Consider the following 21,190-nt stretch of genomic DNA (forward strand, 5'->3'; position numbering starts at 1 on the left):
GTCCTCACATACAGGCTATAATCTAAATCTTGCTGATTTCTTTCTGTACAACATCGCTAAGATACAGCCTATGCACACTGCTAAAACTCTCAGTTGAACTCACTTCACATCCTGATTTACTACATTTTTTTTCTTGCCTTGACAAATACAATCTTGCCTCATATCCATTCAGAAAGCTGCTGCAAAGATAATTTTCCACGTCACCCATTTCTTTACATCATTCCACTGGCTCCTTCTTCTCTTTTACATAAAACATAAGCTATTGTCTATGCTATCTAGGCCTTTGTGGTTTCTCCCATGTTGTTTTTCATGCTTGGGAGAATCTCCCCATAAACATCTTGAAAGCTGCCTTACTATCCTTCTCCAAATTCCTCCTTAAAACTCTCTCTCTCTGAAGCCTACAGAAAACTTGGCAATGGTTAAGTTGTTAATGCGTTGAGACTATGGCCTATCATGCTTACCAATATTGTCTCATTTTTCCTTGTTCTCCCCTGTCTGCCTGTGTCCATCAGTTTTTACTTGTCTCATATATAGATTGTAAGTTCTTTGGGGGCAGGAATCATCTTTTTTGTTTTGTGCTAGTACGGAACCTAGGACATTGGGATCCTGATCCATGATTAGAGTTCCTAGGGGCTGTGTAACAATAATAGTATTTCATGAAATATGATAACTGAAACAAAAAATTATTTGAGGGAGCCATCCCCTCATGTAGGTAATATACAGAGAAAACTGCCACAAGATAATGTAGAAAGTGATGCAAACACGTGCAACAGTGCCATTTCTATTCCATGTTATGAATGGCAGCACACAACTATTCAAAATACATCTGAAAATAGAAAATGGTCATGTGCAAGGTGGAGGAAGAAAAGATAATTACAACATATAGTACCCCTCAAAAACTGTTAAAGATTATTCCAAGTGAAGACTGCTCTAATCAGCATGTACCCTTGAAGTGAAACCTAACAGAAATGGCAAATGAACCAGACCAATCTAACAATCAATGAAAATTCCATCACAGAAAGAAAGTTATGTAGGTTTCATGATGTGGTCTTTTCTTTTCTTCAGTTTAGGTTTTGATATACATAAGACTGATGATACAGTGGCCAAAAGGCAATATATTCTCCTTGCTGTTGAGGTATGGATTTTCTAATTCTTTAATGCAGTCTGTGAGCCTAGATGACTAATTTTTGTCCATGCCAATAAGATGGTATGGCAACATGTCTTTACAAACAGTTTTGACAGCATGTTGGAGTACAAAGTGTTTTGGGGTTTGGTTTTTTTTAATTTGAGGGTTTTTACTTGTATGCTTTTTCTTATGTATAGGCATCATAGCTCAGGAATCATAAAATGAGATGGTGTTTATTTCCCAAACTTTAGGACTATTTGTTCTTTCTTCACAGATTAAGCACCCGTTCCTGCTCTTGTTGAAGTCTGGCAAAAATTAACTTCAGTGGTTACGGGTTAAGCTATAATAAGCCAGTAAGAGAAGAAATGCTAGTGGCCCACTGTCCTTTCTGTAATGCTCTCTGTTGATCAAAACATTGAACTCTAAACATGAAACACTATGGCTATCACTGAAATCCATGTATCAACAAGCAGTAAACATTTACAGATGTTCCCTTAGGGTAAAGTACAAGAAATCAACTGTGAAATAGCTGACTATCCATATATTATGATAGTTGTAAACTATAGGATTTTTGGCAGTTGGATTTTCAAATACCAAAGGAAACTAAACACCAAAAAATTGAATAATCCATAAAAATAACATACTATTAAAGAGTCACTTTCTATTAGATGCTGAGTAGGCTCACCAGAAAGGCATCACTCCAGTTGGGGATTTATATATTTGACTTGAGGCATGCCATCTGAACATAAATTAGATACCCTGAACAAGTCAATAAGATGTTGAAAAGTAAGGTTAGGCACCCCCTGAGCCATCCATTGTTCTGCTCAGCAAGCAACATTGTCTCAAGTGGGGGGCAGCCGAAAGGGAAATCTATGTTTGCAACAGTACAGTAAAAATAGCATGAGTAGAGCTTGCCTCTCATTTTTATTTTATTATTATTATTATTTATTATTCAAAGTATTTATTTTCTCTTTGCAATTTGATCTCTTATTTATGATATAGTATCTTAAGCAATTTTCCTATAAAATTTGTCAAAGATTTTTGTGAAACATCATGCTTAGGGATAAAATGTGAGAGTGGTTTCTTAGCATTTTCAAAACCTCTTTTGATGTATTTGTAAAGATTAATCTCTTGATAAAATAGTGCTGTGTTTTACATAAACAGAGCCACTAAATTGTCTTGATTAGTAAGTCAGTTTTTCTTATAGGCTGTGTAGAGTAATTGTGAGAGTGGCCGGTGTATTATTGACTGTCAAGTTACACCACATATTTTATATAGAGGACAAGAGATGTGGGGGTGAGGGAGGGGAAGGTGGTGGGGGAGACGGATACAAAAAGGAAGGTTTTAGGAACATAGGAATTGCCATATTGGATCAGACCTAAAGTTTGTCTTGTCCAGTGGCCAGTATCAGATGCTTCAAAGGCATCAGAGCCATTCAGTGGGCAGATGTGGGTTAATCTGGCTCCCCACATTAGGTTCTTGCTGACATTTAATAGTTAGAGATTGGTGTAAACCATGAAGTTTGATATCTCTTATAAATTTCTTCTTATAATTCATTATGATAACACTGGATATTCTTGTTATGCTTGTAAATGTCCAATCCCTTTTTGAATCTTGCTAAATTTATGGCCTCAATGACTTCCTGTGGCCATGAGTATTTCCCTTTATCAATTTTAAATTTGCAACCTTTTTATTCATGGAATTTCTCCTTGTCCTTGTGTTATGAGATCAGGAGAACAGACACTCCTGATCTACCCTCACTATATCATTCATTATTTTATATATATTTTTATCATATCTCCTTGCTGAGACACAATTTCCGTCTGTTCAATCTTGCTTCATATGAGTCTTTAACAATTTTTGCACCATACTGCGAACCCTCTCTAATTCTGCAATATCCAGTGTGTGTGTGTTTCCCCTTTTGTAGGTAGGTCTGCAGCAGGGAGGACAACTTATTTTCATTTAGAAGTGCAAGACGAAGAAAATATGCAATAACAGATATAAGATATTGAAAACTCTTAAGTATGGGTTAATGAAACCTATGGGGATGGGTAAATTACTCCCAATGCACTGAACCAAACCCCATGGGGTGTGTGTGTGTGTGTGTGTGTGTGTGTGTGTGTGTTTGGATTAGTCACAGCTTTTTTTGTTCTGGATACCACTGAATAGAAGACAAGACACATTACATAAAATTCTAGCTCCTATTCATAGATACTAAGGTCAGAAGGGACTATTATGATCATCTAGTCCAACCTCCTGCACAACGCAGGCCACAGAATCTCACCCACCCACTCCTGCGAAAAACCTCTCACCTATGTCTGAGCTATTGAAGTCCTCAAATCATGGTTTAAAGATTTCAAGGAGCAGAGAATCCTCCAGCAAGTGACCTGTGACCCGTGCTACAGAGGAAGGCGAAAAACCTCCAGGGCCTCTTCCAATCTGCCTTGGAGGAAAATTCCTTCCTGACTCCAAATATGGTGATCAGCTAAACCCTGAGCATATGGGCAAGATTCACCAGCCAGATACCCAGGAAAGAATTTTCTGTAGTAACTCAGATCCCACCCCATCTAACATGTCAATGTCGACACTCCCAAATCTTAACCTATTTCCAGCAGTGAGCCCACTAAATTTCCTATATGAGGCTTAAGGATATGGGGAAAAGTGGGGTGTCTCCTCACAGTACCAGACATTAAAAGCCTCGAGCTCCTTTTCAGGATCCCTACCCTAATCATGCCTCCAATACCAGTTTATCAGGGAAACAGACTTTGTATTGAAGAATTGCCTGCACTAGATCCCTAGCAAGTTGCAACAACGTGAACACATTATGAACTAGCCTACTTACTGATTTTCTGGGCTACAGAGAGGAAGGTGGTAGTGGGGAAACCCCACTTCACTCAGGCCAATTTGGCAGTTTGGGGAAAAAATTCTTCCCGGTCCCCAAAAGGTGACTACAATGGTTTCCTCAGCAAGACATCAAACCCCACTCCTATTCTAATCCTAAATGGGGGAGGGAGAGCTGTTGCTTGCAGGTGTAAGATGGTACCCTGGAAAGGGAAAAGGGTTTATACGCCTTCCTCTTGAGTGTAAATAACTAGTAATCTTCCATCATATACTTCAATCCAAGCAATAAGTTACAGAACACCTGCTCCATCCCAAGGCCACCAGAAGGGCATGGGCAGGAAATGGGGAATCCTTAAAAGACCCTAGGGTTTTCCTTTTCCTACTGGACACACACACACACACACCCCCTCCCTCCCTCCCTCCCTTCCTTCCTTCCTTCCTTCCTATCTGCCAGGCTCCAGGGAAGAGTGGGGGAAGGCAACATGGTTTGCATTTTTCTTTCTATTTAGTGCATAATTCATAGTGTCTTTACTCAATGTCACTTCTCTTGTTTTTGTTTTACAGGAAAAATAAAGTAGTGGCGAGAATGTATTCACCAGACTTTGGTTAGAAGAAAGACAGGTGCTTTTAATAGCACTAAATGAAAACACAGCAGCAATAGGGTTCGAGCTTATAGCCTTCTTTACTAAAGTCAACTGCTTAATCTACAAAGATAAAGGGGGAGGGGGAGGGATGAACAATACATTCCATTTTTTTTTCAGTTCACTATTGGAGAGAGCCTAGCAATGTCTTGGTTATAATAGAAACTTATTGACAATGGCAAAAAGTTAATTTTTGTATATATACCGACACACTGAATTTCCTCATACATGCTAAACTCTTTGCATGCAAAATATCATGAAATGGGAGACTTAATTTATTATGAGTTTTGGCTTGTTAAAATAAAAAGCATTATTTTTCCCCCAAAATGTCACTAGCTGCAGCACTGCTAGAATACCTTTAATTGAGTTTTGCATGTAATATGAGTCTTTGCAAGCCAAACTGGTCTCATCCAGATAAGGTATGAGAGATGTAAACCTCAGCAATTAATGTTGCCCACACTCATGATATCACAAGCATTGTTTTGGTGGCCTTGCCGCAAAACATAGAGGCAGCTCAGGATTTTTGCAAGATGTCTGTCTAATTTCTTCCTTTAACCACTGGAGGCTGCTCTGCCACTTGTGCAAGGGGCAGACATAGGTTCTAGTACTGCAGACAGCTGCTATGTGTTGTGTGGGCAGAGACCCAGATTTGACAGAGTACAGCAGAATGGTCCTCTATCTAAGACAGAAGCAGTGGCCTCATCCCTTTCCCACTGTGGGGTATGCCTACACATTGCAGATGGCGGTGAGCCTCACAGCCTATGCAGACAGACTCGTGCTAGTTGGGCTTGAGCTAGTGTGCTAAAAATAGCACTATGATGTTGCAGCTAGGGCGGAACCTTGGACTCTTAAGCCCACCCAACCTTCCTGGATCTGAGCTTGGGTGGGTGGCCCGAGTCTCTAATAGAACTTCAATGTCTGCACTGCTATTATTAGCACACTAGCTATGCTGGCTCCCTCCAGCAATGTAGACATACTATCAGAGTCTAGGACAAGACCTCTTCCCTGAAGGCTGGAGACAGAGGTCAGTAGATGGAGATGAATGGGGGACTGCCAGGATGGAGGACTCTGGGCAGTAGGAACAAGAGCTGGGTAGCAGGTATACAGGGCAGCTTGGGCCTGCATTTATGTATGCACATTTTACATGCAATGCAAGTTGCATATTGAATTGTGATTGGCACACCACATTGATGCTGCGAGAGAGAATGTGGGGGTGGGAGGAAGGAGGTGGCTGGGGCAGTTCAAAAGCCAGAAGAGAGAGACCCAAAACCGTGCCTTCTGAGTGTTTTGGTTTTTTAACAATGATTATTAGGCCAATCTAACGCTGTTCAGTGGTCTGACCGTGACTTAACTCTTGAGTTGTGAGTACTACAGTCATAATCTTTTCACCAGTGTTTATCTTGAACAGCTGCATCAAGGTAAAACTACCTGTGCCTTGTCTCCAGCTAGGCTTGCACAACAAGATAGTGATCTCTTTGGAAGAAACACACTTTCTTTCCTAAGTGAACATAACCTCAGAGATTTGCAATGGGTTACATACATACCCTCTGCTCTTCCAAAAATGTAGCACAACTGATGCACAAGGGTAGAGAGCTTTTACATTACTCCTTCATCTCAGGTGCATTAACCTGCCTGCTCACCCACCAACTACAAAATAAATGTTTGTCTTTAGGCTGGAGTAATTTTCATGTGTGTGAATATTTGGTTTAATATGATCACCTTATACAGTGACTACTTCATTATCTTGTATGTGTGAATCAGAATGATGCAGTTCAGTTCTTTTCCCCTGTAAGTGGCACCAAAAATTTCATACTTGGAGGCTCTTTGTTAAGGGAACCATGTATATCCTATACTTAAATGCTGTGAATTAAAATTGTTTGAGTTCACATTTGTTGTCACTTATTGTGCAGAGTCTTATCTCAGCTTAACACAGAGACCTGGGAGAAGGATTGGAATTTGTGGGGAGCATGGGCTGTTATAGCAGAGATAAAGACGAGACAAGACAGAAAATCTTGGGTTGAAAATCAAATCAGTATTTTAGAACTCTGTATACTAATGTGAGAAGTATGGGGAATAAGCAGGAAGAACTCAAAATGCTAGTAAATAAACACAACTATGTCATAGTTGGCATCACAGAGTTGGTGGGATAATACGCATGACTGGAATATTGGTATAGAAGGGTACAGCTTGCTCAGAAAGGACAGACAGGGAAAAAAGTAAGGAGGTGTTGCCTTGTATATTAAAAATGTATTTACTTGGACTGAGACTGAGATGGAAATAGGAGACAGACTTGTTGAAAGTCTCTGGGTAAAGATACAAGGGGTAAAAAAACAAAGGAGATGTCACGGTACGGGTTTACTACAGACCACCTAACCGGGAAGAGGAGGAGGATGAGGCTTTTTTTAAACAACTAACAAAATCATCCAAGGCACAGGATTTGGTGCTGATGGGGGACTTCAACTAATCAGACAACTATTGGGAAAATAACACAGCAGGGCACAGATTGCCCAACATGTTCTTGGAATGTATTGGAGACCATTATGTTTTATTTCAGAAGGTGGAGAAAGCTACGAGGAGAGAGGCTGTTCTAGATTTGATTTTGACAAATAGGGAGGAACTGGTTGAGAATTTGAAAGTGGAAGGCAGGTTGGGAGAAAATGATCGTGAAATGGTAAGGTTCATGATTCTAAGGAATGGTAGGAGGGAGAACAGCAAAATAAAGACAGTGGATTTCAAGAAGACAGACTTTAGCAAACTCAGGGAGTTAGTAGGTAAGATCCCATGTGAAGCAAGTCTAAGGGGGAAAACAATTGAAGACAGTTGGCAGTTTTTCAGAGGGACATTATTAAGGGCACAAGAGCAAACTATCTCACTGCGTAAGAAAGGAAGTATGGCAAGAGACTACCCTGGCTGAACCAAGATATCATCAATGATCTAAAAACAGAAAAAAAGAATCCTACAAAAAGTGAAAATAAGTCAAATTACAAAGGATGAATATAAACAAACAACACAGGTATGGGGGACAAAATTAGGAAGGCCAAAACACAAAACGAGATCAAACTAGCTAGAGACATAAAGGGTAACAAGAAAACATTCTACAAATACATTAGAAGCAAGAGGAAGACCAAGGACAGGGTAGGCCCGTTACTTTGGAGGGAGGGAAACAATAACAGACAATGTGGAAATGGTAGAGGTGCTTAATGAGTTCTTAGTTTCAGTTTTCACCAAGAAGGTTGGTTGTGGTTAGACATCTAACAGTAGTGAATGCCAGTGAAAATGAGGTAGGATCAGAGGCTAAAATAGGGAAAGAACAAGTTAAAAATTACTTGGACAAATTAGATGTCTTCAAGTCACCAGGGCCCGATGAAATGAATCCTAGAATACCCAAGGAGCTGACTGAAGAGATATCTGAGCCACTAGCAATTATCTCTGAAAAGTCATGGAAGAGGGGAGAGATTCCAGAAGACTGGAAAATGGTACTATACTTCCCCATCTATAAAAAGGGAAATAAGGACAACCTGGGGAATTACAGACCAGTCAGCTGAACTTCTGTACCAGGAAAGATAATGAAGCAAATAATTATGCAATCAATTTTCAAACATCTAGACGATTATAAGGTGATAAGTAACAGTCAGCATGGATTTGTCAAGAACAAATCATGTCAAACTAACCTAATAGCTTTCTTTGACAGGGTAACAAGACTTGTGGATGGGGGGAAATGATAGACGTGGTATATCTTGACTTTAGTAAATCTTTTGATACTGTCTTGCATGACCTTCTCATAAACAAACTAGGGAATTGCAAACTAAATGGAGCTATTGTAAGGTGGGTGCAAAACTGGTTAGTAAACCATTCCCAGAGAGTAGTTATCAGTAGTTCACAGTCCTGATGGAAGGGATGATGAGTGAGGTCCTGTAGTGATCAGTTCTAGGTTCTGTTCTGTTCTGTTCAATATCTTCATCAATGATTCAGATAATGGCATAGAGAGTACACTTATAATGTTTGTGGATGATAAGCTGGGAGAGGTTGCAAGTGCTTTGGAGGATAATATTAAAATTCAAAATGATCTGGACAAACTGGAGAAATGGTTTGAAGTAAATAGGATGAAATTCAATCAGGACAAATGCAAAGTACTCCATTTAGGATGGAACAATCAGTTGTACACATACAAAATGGGAAATGACTTCCCAGGAAGGAGTACTGTGGAAAGGGATCTGGGGGTCATTGTGGACCACAAGCTAAATAAAAGTCAACAATGTAACACTGTTGCAAAAAAAACAAACAACATTCTGGGATGTATTAGAAGGAGTGTTGTAAGCAAGACACAAGAAGTAATTCTTCCATGCAATCCATGCTGATTAGGCCTCAACTGGAGTATTGTGTCCACTTCTGGGTGCCACATTTCAGGACAAACTGGAGAAAATCCAGAGAAGAGCAACAAAAATGATTAAAGGTCTAGAAAACATGACCAATGAAGGAAGATCGGAAAAATTGGGTTTGTTTAGTCTGGAAAAGAGAAGACTGAGCGGGGACATAACAGTTTTCAAGTACATAAAAGGTTGTTACAAAGAGAAGGGAGAAGAATTGTTCTTCTTAACCTCTGAGGATAGGACAAGAAGCAATGGGCTTAAATTTCAGCAAGGGAGGTTTTGTTTGGACATTAGGAAAAACTTCCTGTCAGGGTGATTAAGCACTGGAATAAATTGCCTAGGAAGGTTGTGGAATCTCCATTAGAGATTTTTAAGAGCAGGTTAGACAAACACCTGTCAGGAATGGTCTAGATAATACTTAGTCCTGCCATTAGAGCAGGGGACTGGACTAGATGACCTCTCAAGGTCCTTTCCAGTTTTATGATTCTGTATGAGTGTTGGAAGTCAAAAGAGAAAGAGTGTATCTAAAACTAGGAGGCAGAAGTGGTGAAGGGAGAATAGGAGATTTAGACTGGAAAATATTTGCAGTAGCCCCCTATTGGAAAACTTAGAACTGCAGGCAAGATTTATTGTGTGTGTTCATGAGTCTTTACTTTAACTGGAGTTAAAGTGAACTAATATATTGTTCTGGTTATTGCTGTTATCATTTGCTTGAGTTTATTGGTATTAGAATACTATTACAAATTTTATATGCATCTCCTTTTACCATACATGTTTATGATTATGATGTTACATTGCTACATTACAAATAACATGTTATAGGGATAACAGAAACATGGTGGAATAGTAGTCATGACTGGACTACAGCTATTGAAGGGTATGTGCTGTTTAGGAAAGACAGAAATAAAGGTAAAGATGGTGGAGTAGCAATGTATATCAATGATGAGGTAAAATGTAAAGAAATAAGAAGCGATAGAATGAATAAGACAGAGTCCGTCTGGGCAAAAATCACATTGGAGAAGAAATCTACTAGAGCCTCCTCTGTGATAGTATTTGGGGTTTACTATAGACCACCGGGATCTAATTTGGATATGGATAGAGCCCTCTTTAATATTTTTAATGAAGTAAATACTAATGGAAACTGCATGATCATGGGAGACTTTAACTTCCCAGATATAGACTGGAGGATAAGTGCTAGTAATAAAATAGGGCTCAGATTTTCCTAGATGCAATAGCTGATGGATTCCTTCATCAAGTAGTTGCTGATCTTATGAGAGGGGATGCCATTTTAAATTTGGTTTTGGTGAGTTATGAGTACCTCATAGAAGAAATGGTTGTAGGGACAACCTTGGTTCAAGTGATCATGGGTTAATTCAGTTCAAACTGAATGGAAGGATAAACAAAAATAAATCTGTGACTAGGGTTTTTGATTTCAAAAGAGCTGACTTTCAAAAATTAAGGAAATTAGTTAGGGAAGTGGATTGGACTGAAGAACTTATGGATCTAAAGGCAGAGGAGGCCTGGGATTACTTCAAGTCAAAGCTGCAGAAGTGATCAGAAGCCTGCATCCCAAGAAAGGAAAAAATTCATAGGCAGGAGTTGTAGACCAAGCTGAATGAGGAAGCATCTCAGAGAGGTGATTAAGAAAAAGCAGAAAGCATACAGGGAGTGGAAGATGGGAGGGATCAGTAAGGAAAGCTACCTTATTGAGGTCAGAACGTGTAGAGATAAAGTGAGAAAGGCTAAAAGTCAAGTAGAGTTGGACTTGCAAAGGGAATTAAAACCAATAGTAAAAGATTCTATAGCCATATAAATAAGAAGAAAACAAAGAAAGAAGAAGTGGGACCACAAAACACTGAGGATGGAGTGGAGGCTAAGGATAATCTAGGCATGGCCCAATATCTAAACAAATACTTTGCCTGCCTCAGTCTTTAAAAAGGCTAATGAGGATCTTAGGGATAATGGTAGAATGACAAATGGGAATGAGGATATGGAGGTAGATATTACCATATCTGAGGTAGAAGCAAAACTCTAACAGCTTAATGGGACTAAATCGGGGGGCCCAGATGATATTCATCCAAGATATTAAAGGAATTGGCACATGAAATTGCAAGCCCATTAGCAAGAATTTTTAATGAATCTGTAAACTCAGGGGTTGTACCGTATGACTGGAGATTTGCTAATATAGTTCCTATTTTTAAGAAAGGAAAAAAAAGTGATCCGGGTAACTACAGGCCTGTTAGTTTGACATCTGTAGTATGCAAGGTCTTGGAAAAAATTTTGAAGGAGAAAGTAGATAAGGATATTGAGGTCAAGGGTAAATGGGACAAAATACAACATGGCTTTACAAAAGGTAGATCGTGCCAAACCAACCTGATCTCCTTCTTTGAGAAAGTAACAGATTTTTTAGACAAAGGAAATGCTGTGGATCTAATTTACCTAGATTTCAGTAAGGCGTTTGATATGATGCCACATGGGGGATTATTTGTTAAATTGGAAAAGATGGGGATCAATATGAAAATTGAAAGGTGGATAAGGAATTGGTCAAAAGTGAACTGTCAGGCTGGAGGGAGGTTACCAGTGGAGTTCCTCAGGGATTGGTTTTGGGACCAATCTTATTTAATCTTTTATTACTGATCTTGGCCCAAAAAGTGGGTGTGCGCTAATAAAGTTTGCAGATGATACAAAGCAGGGAGGTATTGCCAATTTAGAGAAGGACGGGATATCATACAAGGGGATCTGATGACCTTGTAAACTGGAGTAATAGTAATAGGATGAAATTTAATAATGAGAAGTGTAAGGTCATGCATTTAGGGATTAATAACAAGAATTTTAGTTATAAGCTGGGGACGCATCAATTAGAAGTAACGGAGGAGGAAAAGGACCTTGGAGTATTGGTTGACCACAAGATGACTATGAGCCGCCAATGTGATATGGCCGTGAAAAAAGCTAATGCGGTCTTGGGATGCATCAGGCGAGGTATTTCCAGTAGAGATAAGGAGGTTTTAGTACCATTATACAAGGCACTGGTGAGACCTCATCTGGAATACTGTATGCAGTTCTGGTCTCCCATGTTTAAGAAGGATGAATTCAAACTGGAACAGGTGCAGAGAAGGGCTACTAGGATGATCCGAAGAATGGAAAACCTGTCTTATGAAAAAAGAAAAGGAGTACTTGTGGCACCTTAGAGACTAACAAATGTATTAGAGCATAAGCTTTCGTGAGCTACAGCTCACTTCATAGGATGCATTTGGTGGAAAAAAACTACAGCTCACTTCATCGGATGTATCCACCAAATGCATCCGATGAAGTGAGCTGTAGCTCACGAAAGCTTATGCTCTAATAAATTTGTTAGTCTCTAAGGTGCCACAAGGACTCCTTTTCTTTTTGCGAATACAGACTAACACGGCTGCTACTCTGAAACCTGTCTTATGAAAGGAGACTCAAGGAGCTTGGCTTGTTTAGCCTAACCAAAAGAAGGTTGAGGGGAGATATGATTGCTGTCTATAAATATATCAGAGGGATAAATACCGGAGAGGGAGAGGAATTATTTAAGCTCAGTACCAATGTGGACACAAGAACAAATGGATATAAACTAGCCACCAGGAAGTTTAGACTTGAAATTAGACAAAGATTTCTAACCATCAGAGGAGTGAAGTTTTGGAATAGCCTTCCAAGAGAAGCAGCGGGGGCAAAAGACTTATCTGGCTTCAAGATTAAACTTGATAAGTTTATGGAGGAGATGGTATGATGGGATAACATGATTTTGGCAATTAATTGATCTTTAATTATTCATGGTAAATAGGCCCAGTGGGCTGTGATGGGATGTTAGATGGGGTGGGATCTGAGTTACTACAGAGAATTCTTTCCTGGATATCTGGCTGGTGAATCTTGTCCACATGCTCATGGTTCAGCTGATGGCCATATTTGGGGTGAGGAAGGAATTTTCCTCCAGGTCAGATTTGAAGAGGCCCTGGGTTTTTTTTGCCTTCCTCTGTAGCATGGGGCACGGGTCACTTTCTGGAGGATTCTCTGTACCTTGAAGTCTTTAAACCATGATTTGAGGACTTCATTAACTCAGACATAGGTGAGAGTTTTATTGCAGGAGTGGGTGGGTGAGATTCTGTGGCCTGCATTGTGCAGGAGGTCAGACTAGATGATCATAATGGTCCCTTGTGACCTTAATATCTATGAGTCTGAGTCTATCTAGGTTCCAATGACACAAAACCATCTTCTCTGATGCAGTGATATGAAGAAGTGAGAAATGTTGTAAAGCTGCTAAGTATAGCGTAAGAGCGAAATTCTGCTCTTGGTCACTACAAGTAAATGGAAATCGTGCATCAGTGCTAAGTATTTTGTGTTAAGTATGCATCAGTCAACAGAAGCTCAGATTTTCTTTCTTAGTTATTTTGGTGCCTTTGTGCACACATGCACTATTTCTCACTCATTGTAATCTTCAGTTTGTCTGAATATTTTGAATCAAACTATTCTGTTTTTCAACTTGTATTTTAATTTGTTTTAATGTTATAAACTAGACATGTGACTCAGCCATGAAGTTGAGATTTAGATCTGAGTTCAGACTTCCTCATAGTTTGATTCTGATCTAGGGTTTTGAAATCACCCCTATCTAATACAAATCAACAGTTAAAACCTACTACAGAAAAACAAAGTCTGCTGAAAAAATTTCCTTGGTCTCTGTCAATTTATAAATTCTAATAGAAAATATACTTTGTGATATGTTGCATAAGAAAATGTCATTGAGCCTTCCATGAAGTTGAGAATGCAGTGCATGCTCAAAAGGCTAATATTTTAATCTTCTACTTAACAGTTTGCATAATGTAATTATGAACCTAATAGATATCAGGTAAATTCCATGCCCCAAAAGTATGCTTCAGATAATTTAACATTACATTTAATCTTGGAAGTTAAACGTAATTTAGGCCTATCTGGTACTATTTCTTTGGAAGTTTATTCTAAAGAAAATTGGATTTGGATGTTAATTTCAGTAAACCATAGCAATTATCTGCTCTTGTCCATTAGCAATTCAGATTGGACACTTAAGATCTGTTTCATTTAGCTTACAAAACAGTTCTATGGAAAGGTGCCTTCTCTTCCATTTACTAATTGCTTTAAGTCCTGCAGCTTTTAACCATTACCACCAGGGACATCAAAGATAACTGGAATATGAGATAGAAGTAAACAGGAAGAAAATACAGATAACATATTTTTGCCAGTGAGAGAACCATGTTTATTCAGTCACCTAGTCACTGGAAAGCAAATGTGTAGGAATCTCATGATATTGAATAAACTGGGGGAAGTCAGAGGAAGTCTTCCAGTTTACTTCATGAGGGACTGGATTGGGCCCCTATTGTGTAAAAGTTTAAGAGTTTAAGAAGTGGAGTAAAATGAAGTTTAGCTTGTGGAACAGAATATTTTCAGTAAAAATGACTTAGACTCCACAGTTTAAATTCATGGTATAGATGCTACCCTTGGATATTTCTAGGTGTTAACTAAAATGAACAAAGCTATTTTGAAATGTATATGGGTTGGTTGCAAATCTGGATATATAGACCACACTCCCTACTGGCTGGACAAAGAACTATATTTCTCTTCCTAATCAAGAATGGAGTCCTACTTCCCTCTCTGGGAAGACTGCAGTGCTGGAATTATGCTGATTCTTAATGGTTACTCATCAAAAAGGTAAATACAGTTAGAGTTGGGGAAACAACTTTCTCTGAATTGAGAAAACATTAGTGTGAGCTGGGATCTCATTGCAGGAAAATCAGAACCTGGTCAGCAGAAACCTGCATACAAGAGGGACTCCAGCTGAAGGAAAGAAAAAGTATGGTATCGTATGTGCAAATGGTTCTTTGCTCCAGACTGCTTAGTATAGGGACGGGCAAACTTTTTGGCCTGAGGGCTGCATCGGGTTTCAGAAATTGTATGGAGGGCCGGTTAGGGGAGGCTGTGCCTCCCCAAACAGCCAGGCGTGGCCTGGCCCCTGCCCCCTATCCGACCCCACCCCCGCTTCTCGCCCCCTGACGGCCTCCCCAGGACTCCTGCCCCATCCACTCCTCCTGCTCTCTGTCCCCTGACTGCCCCGGACCCCCGCCCCTAACTGCTCCCACCACCCCATCCAACCCCCCCTTCTTCTTCCTGACTGGACCCCTGACCCATCCAACCACCCCTTTTCCCTGACCACCCCTGGACCCCCTACCCCTAACTGCTCCCCACCGCCCCATCCAACCACCCCTTCTCCCTGACCCCTGACTGTCCCCAGAACCTCCACCCCTGACTACCGCCTGCCACCCCATCCAACCCCTCCTCTCCTTCCTGACCTCCTCTGGAACCCCTGCCCCTATTCAACCCTCCTGTTCCCCGGACCCCTATCCACATCCCTGGCCCCTGACCACCCCCTGAACTTCCCTGCCCTTTATCCAACCCCCCCTCTTCCCCTCCACACTCCCTGCCCCCTTACCGCGCTGCCTGGAGCACCAGTGGCTGGCGGCGCTACAGCCTCACTGCCCGGTTGGAGCCAGCCATGCCACCACACAGCACAGAGCATGGGGTCAGGCCGGGCTCTGCAGCTGCGGTGCCTCAGAAGTTCGCAGCCCCGCTGCCCAGAGCATTGCACCGACGGTGTGGTCAGGTGAGGCTGTGGGGGAGGGGGAACAGCGGGGAGGGGCCGGGGGTTAGCCTCCCGAGCCAGGAGCTCAGGGGATGGGCAGAATGGTCCTGCGGGCTGGATGTGGCCCATGGGCCATAGTTTGCCCACCTCTGGCTTAGGTTTTTATCTTGCTCTGAGGAGCTATTGTGATGTCTTGTAGAGATGAACTTGATTGTATAGTGAAGCATGTAAATTTTGCTGGAGAGTGGTGGTGGTTTTGAATGCCCAAAACTTTGTTGATACACAATGGCCTTTAGTCTTTCCTAAACGCAATACATTATCTGTTTTAGAAATGAACAAGTTGTCAATTGCCCTAGCATCTAGAGCACCAAACAATAATGAAGAAGTAAAGAAAATCATGGATTTTAACTAAATTCCTTGGCTGTGCATGGATGGGCACCTAATGCACACATCTGATCTGGAGGTATATTTACTGTGATTGTAAAAGGAACATGTCATCATCCATAACTGAGAATATGGAATAAGGTACATAATGTAGGAATGAAATCTGTACAGTTTAAGGCATAAAAATTGTTTTGAATTCTAATCCTGTCCTCCAAAGTGCATGCAACCCCACCAGTTTGGTGTCATCTGAAAATGTTATAAGCCTACTCTCCATTCCATTATCCAAGTCATTAATGAAAATAGTGAGTAGTATTGGACCAGTACTGACCCTGCAAGATTCCACCAGATTGCCAGCAAACTACTGATAACTAGTTATTGAATATGGTCTTGTGTACCCACAAATTGTGTACCCACCTTACAGTAATTTTATCTAGATCTTTTCACCTCCCCCTTCTGCCTCCCCACTGACTCATAAGCTGTGATGGGTGTACCATGGACAGATCCAAGTGTATGGCCTGATGACTTTTGGAAGGAGAAAGGTTTAGGGAAAAAAATGACAGCACAAATAATGCCTACCTTTATGTAATATCTATTTTGTCTAAAGAAAAGACGTTGCAACCTGAGACTATGGCTCAAATCCTGTAGTAAATTATGGAAATCTGCAGGGCTGCACTAGATGCAAATGAACAACAGTTTGGCTGTGTGACTGTATAATGGTCATGTTTTTTTCAGGATTCCTAAGTTTATGCAATACAGCAAATGAATAATTCAAAAACTATCCTTCATTAAGTGCCTGATCACGCGTATCTCACTCAGGAAAGCCTTCCATTGTAAGTAGTTCACACAGGTTAAATGTCATTGCTTTGGAGAAATAGTTGAAATTGTAATATCTCTTTTTTTTTCTCATAGAGGATACCATAATAATGTTCTTTAATGCAATAGAACCAACAGTGCTTAAAATGGATTCAGTGGAGTTCTTGTTCTATATCCTAGAAACACATACAAGCCAGGCATAGAAACACGCTGTGTCTCACTAGCCACTGCTCCAACCTTTTAGAACTCAGTTACATCTCATTTGCTTTTTACTGAGGATTAAAGTAATAATGCCCTGATGATGCTCTGCATAACAGGGAATTAAGAGTATATCACCTGTAAAGTGCTATCATCTAAAGTACATCTTTTGGAAATATTAAATTATTTGAAACAAATAATTTCACTTTTAGATATCTGAGATATTGTGGTACAATAATTAAGAGGTTGGCTTATTCATATATATTGAAGGCTCTGAGACACGCTTTGCTGCAATATGCTTTCCAGAGCTGTATACCCAAAACAGAAGCAGGTTTCACATAAGGCCACAGCAGCATAAACATGCAAAGGACTTGAATGTATGCATACATGACAGTTACTCTAATTCAAGTAGTCATCTTCTGATGGAAGAATTTTCAAAATGTATATAGTCACAGCAAAATAATTGGAGATCCTTGATGTTTTAAATCTGTTTTTCCTATCTGAGTACGAAGCCCAGAAAATAAATATGTTTGCATGCCAAAAGCACAGGAGTGAGAGGATAACTTTGTAAACCGAAGTTATGCTTTTTTATAGTAATGCCAATATGGCAGGCAGAAATTATTTTAAGTGAGTTTAGTGCCTGAAAAGTCATCTGATGACTGCATGGAAGACTTGCATGGAAGACTCAAAAATAGGTACAGAATGGACAGCTTCTGTGAAGTATTATCATATTGCCCCATCAATGAACCTCATTCTTGACCTTAATGACTTTGCTTCTAGGGAAGAGTATGGGAAGTTCAGTCTCTATGTCCAGTGGTCCTCAAACTATGGGGCTCATGCCCCTAAAGGGGTGATGAGGAATGTTTGGGGGTGCATGGCAGGGCCAGGGCCAGCCCCCACAGAGAGCAGAGAGGTAGCGCCTCCCAGCGCAGCTCTGCCCTCAGCCCTGGCTCTGGTCCCAGTCACAACTCCTCTCCAGCCCCAGGCCAGCTCTGCCTCTTGCCCCAGCTCCTCCACTGTCCCCAGTTCTGCTCCCAATTCTGCTGTCAGTCCAAGCTCCTGTGCTGAGCCAACTGCACAGCAATAAAGGGAGGGCACAGCCAGATTCCATTACTGATAAGAGGGAGTGTTACAGGAAAGGTTTACAGGTTTCAGAGTAGCAGCCATGTTAGTCTGTATTCGCAAAAAGAAAAGGAGTACTTGTGGCACCTTAGAGACTAACAAATTTATTTGAGCATAAGCTTTTGTGAGCTACAGCTCACTTCATCGGATGCATTTGGTGGAAAATACAGTGGGGAGATTTATATACACACACAGAGAACATGAAACAATGGGTTTTATCATGCACACTGTAAGGAGAGTGATCACTTAAGATGAGCTATTACCAGTGGGGGGTGGGGGAGAGAGGAGGAAAACCTTTTGTGGTGATAATCAAGGTGGGCCATTTCCAGCAGTTAACAAGAACATCTGAGGAACAGTGGGGGGTGGGAGAGAAATAACATGGGGAAATAGTTTTACTTTGTGTAATGATCCATCCACTCCCAGTCTTCATTCAAGCCCAAGCCAGTTTGCACCCATTACCACTTGTACCAATTTTGGTGGAAGTTTTTTGTGACATGGGCATTGGTTCATTAGGAATTAGCCTAAGATTTATTTCACATATAGTATGCCATCAAGCGGTCTTTGGATGTTGAGCTGAATCTGAATCAGGGACCCACAGACTAAACAGTTCTGAAGCCCATTACCAGTAACACAAAGCATCAATTCCCTCAAGCTAAAGATTTTCAGTTTTCCATGTAATGAGCACAAATGGTAAAAGTCACTTTGGAAATGAAAATCTACATGTTGTCATCTTTGTCAGATGGTATTAATTTTAACTTGTATTAAAATGAGAGGGAAAAGGAGAAGGCTTTTAAAATGAAAGGTAAAACAAATCATATTTTGTTGGAGCTTTACTTTTGGGGAAACATGCTTGAATTCAATTCACATGTTGATGTTGTTATTTCTAGACTAAACCTGGAGGATGATGTAATTTTACAAGATTTGCAAACCATATAATATAAGCATGCTAGTTTCATTAATTTTTAACAAAAGAATAGTCTGGCTTTCCATATAGTATTGCACAAATCTAGTGCCCTTTCTTTTATTATCTCTAACAGGTGCACTCTGTTTACTGTAGGCAAAGATTATTTTGTTGAAAGAATGGTAGTGTTTGAATTTTTTCTGAATTAGCATATTGTTTGCTTTCTGAAGGATCGTATTTACTAGCTTTTAGAAGGCTGTAATCATTTTGTAAAGGATAAAGATAACAGTCCTGTTAGTGTTCACTGCAGAACAGTTCAATGACATAGGGTATGTTATGCATGCAAACATACATTACTAGCCACACATATCCAAGAAATGTATCATGTGAATTAATTTAAATTATCCTTATGCCTTTGCATATTCATATAATTTATGAAAATGGAGATTATTCCCAATAACAAAAATGAATTGTAGTTACAGTTACTAAAAGACAAAGGGCTACATTCTGCTGTCAGTTATTGTTAAAGTTAATGGGTGCCCTGATGTAACTAAGAACAGAATTTGTCCAGAAAACTGTTTTGGCTCATGCCTGTAACTTTTAGGAATGCCATGGCAGGATTACAAGGCAGTCCAAACAATGTCCTTGAGCAATTTGAACAGTGGGTTTTAATACAAATTATAGTTGAATGTGGGCAATCATCCCTAGATGCTTATAGTAGTTTATAAATACTTTACTCATGATTTCCCTACCTGCCCCAATTTTGCGTTAGTGCAACTCCATTGAGTTCTCACATAATCAGACAGAAAATTGAGCCCTTCACTTCCACAGAGAGAGTTTTAGGATCTAGCCTTGATGAACTGAGCATAGCTACAATTTAGCTGCTCTGAAACTGGGGCAAGATACAGAAATGAGCCCAATAGGCTTTAAGGAAAATGCAGGGTGATGGCATAGGTTGATAATATGTAAAATTTGGTAGGCAAAACTGGTATCTACAAGTTTGCTTAAGAGCCTATTCACAGCAGCAGGTAGTAACGCCAACTGTGACATTAAAAGAGAAGTCAGGGGATATGAGATGCCACAGAAAAATATTTAGATTTTGGATGAAAGGCCCACAGCACAGAATAAATCCATAAAATCTGGAGAGTAGTAAGCTCTTATGACTTTAAACCATAAGAAACATTGTCTCTGTGAAACTGTGGGTGTACAAAGTTTTGTTTAAATGAGATGCTGATCCAGGCTGTTCCCAGCTGCTAAATTCTTCCCCAAATGTTTTTTTTTCCTATCCCAATTTTTGCATGTGTTTTCTGTGACTCAATGAGAATATTGGGAGGCAAATAAAAGGAGGATCAGACAATCCATTTAGGAGAGATCTAATCCTCACAAAAACAGTGACTGGTACTACTTCAATGGTACCCGAACTCTTCTATATCAATATTGACATGGAATAGAAGCTTACAATTTATTTATTTAAAGAGTCCTTTTTGAGAGTTGAGGTAACATTTTCAAAAGTGTCTTAGTGACTTAGGAGCCGAATTCTCATAAGACAGTCACAAAGGGCCAGCTTTTCAAATGTGTTTAGGCACTGAAAAGGCACTTTGTATTATACATCTAAGTAGATATGCAGGAGATACACATTATCAATATCTTGTCTTTGATCTTGTATTTAATTCTAATGCCTAATGTCTCATGAACTTTCATCGCTATAATCAGAATGCTAGATGCAGTCTGCCTGAATCCTAACCTGTTATGGCAGAATATTGGCAATAATTTTTTTAGTAGTAATATATTGGTTTTTTCCCAGTAATATTACTTTAATTCTTCAGAAAATAGGCATCAGTGAGTATCAAATATAAGGAAAAACCTAGAGGTGAGACATATTCTGCATGGTGATAAATGATAGTAGCTAATCACAGAAAATGCATAGTGTTCACAAAATATATTTCAAACTGTGACATTAAAGGAGTGTCATTTCCATTCTTCCAACACATTTTTAGTATCAAGTAGAAACCCATCATAATTCAGAATAATTTTGAGTCATCGGTAAGAGAATCAATTGCTTGCAGTTTCCACTATATTTTTAAGACACATATAGACTATGTGGAGCAGATGTACAATAATGAGGGCATGGCAGGAACAGCTGACACTTCAATTTTATATGCATTT

The 21,190-nt window shown here is 39.9% G+C and overlaps 1 protein-coding gene across 1 annotated transcript in view; it reads left to right on the top strand.

The window, feature by feature from the left end:
- TCERG1L (transcription elongation regulator 1 like) overlaps window positions 1–21,190 on the top strand; it is a 223,280-nt gene that overhangs the window by 41,816 nt on the left and 160,274 nt on the right. The gene's annotated exons all lie outside the window — the stretch shown is intronic.

The sequence above is a fragment of the Dermochelys coriacea genome, chromosome 7 (assembly GCF_009764565.3).
Source record: "Dermochelys coriacea isolate rDerCor1 chromosome 7, rDerCor1.pri.v4, whole genome shotgun sequence".
Classification (NCBI taxonomy): domain Eukaryota; kingdom Metazoa; phylum Chordata; order Testudines; family Dermochelyidae; genus Dermochelys; species Dermochelys coriacea.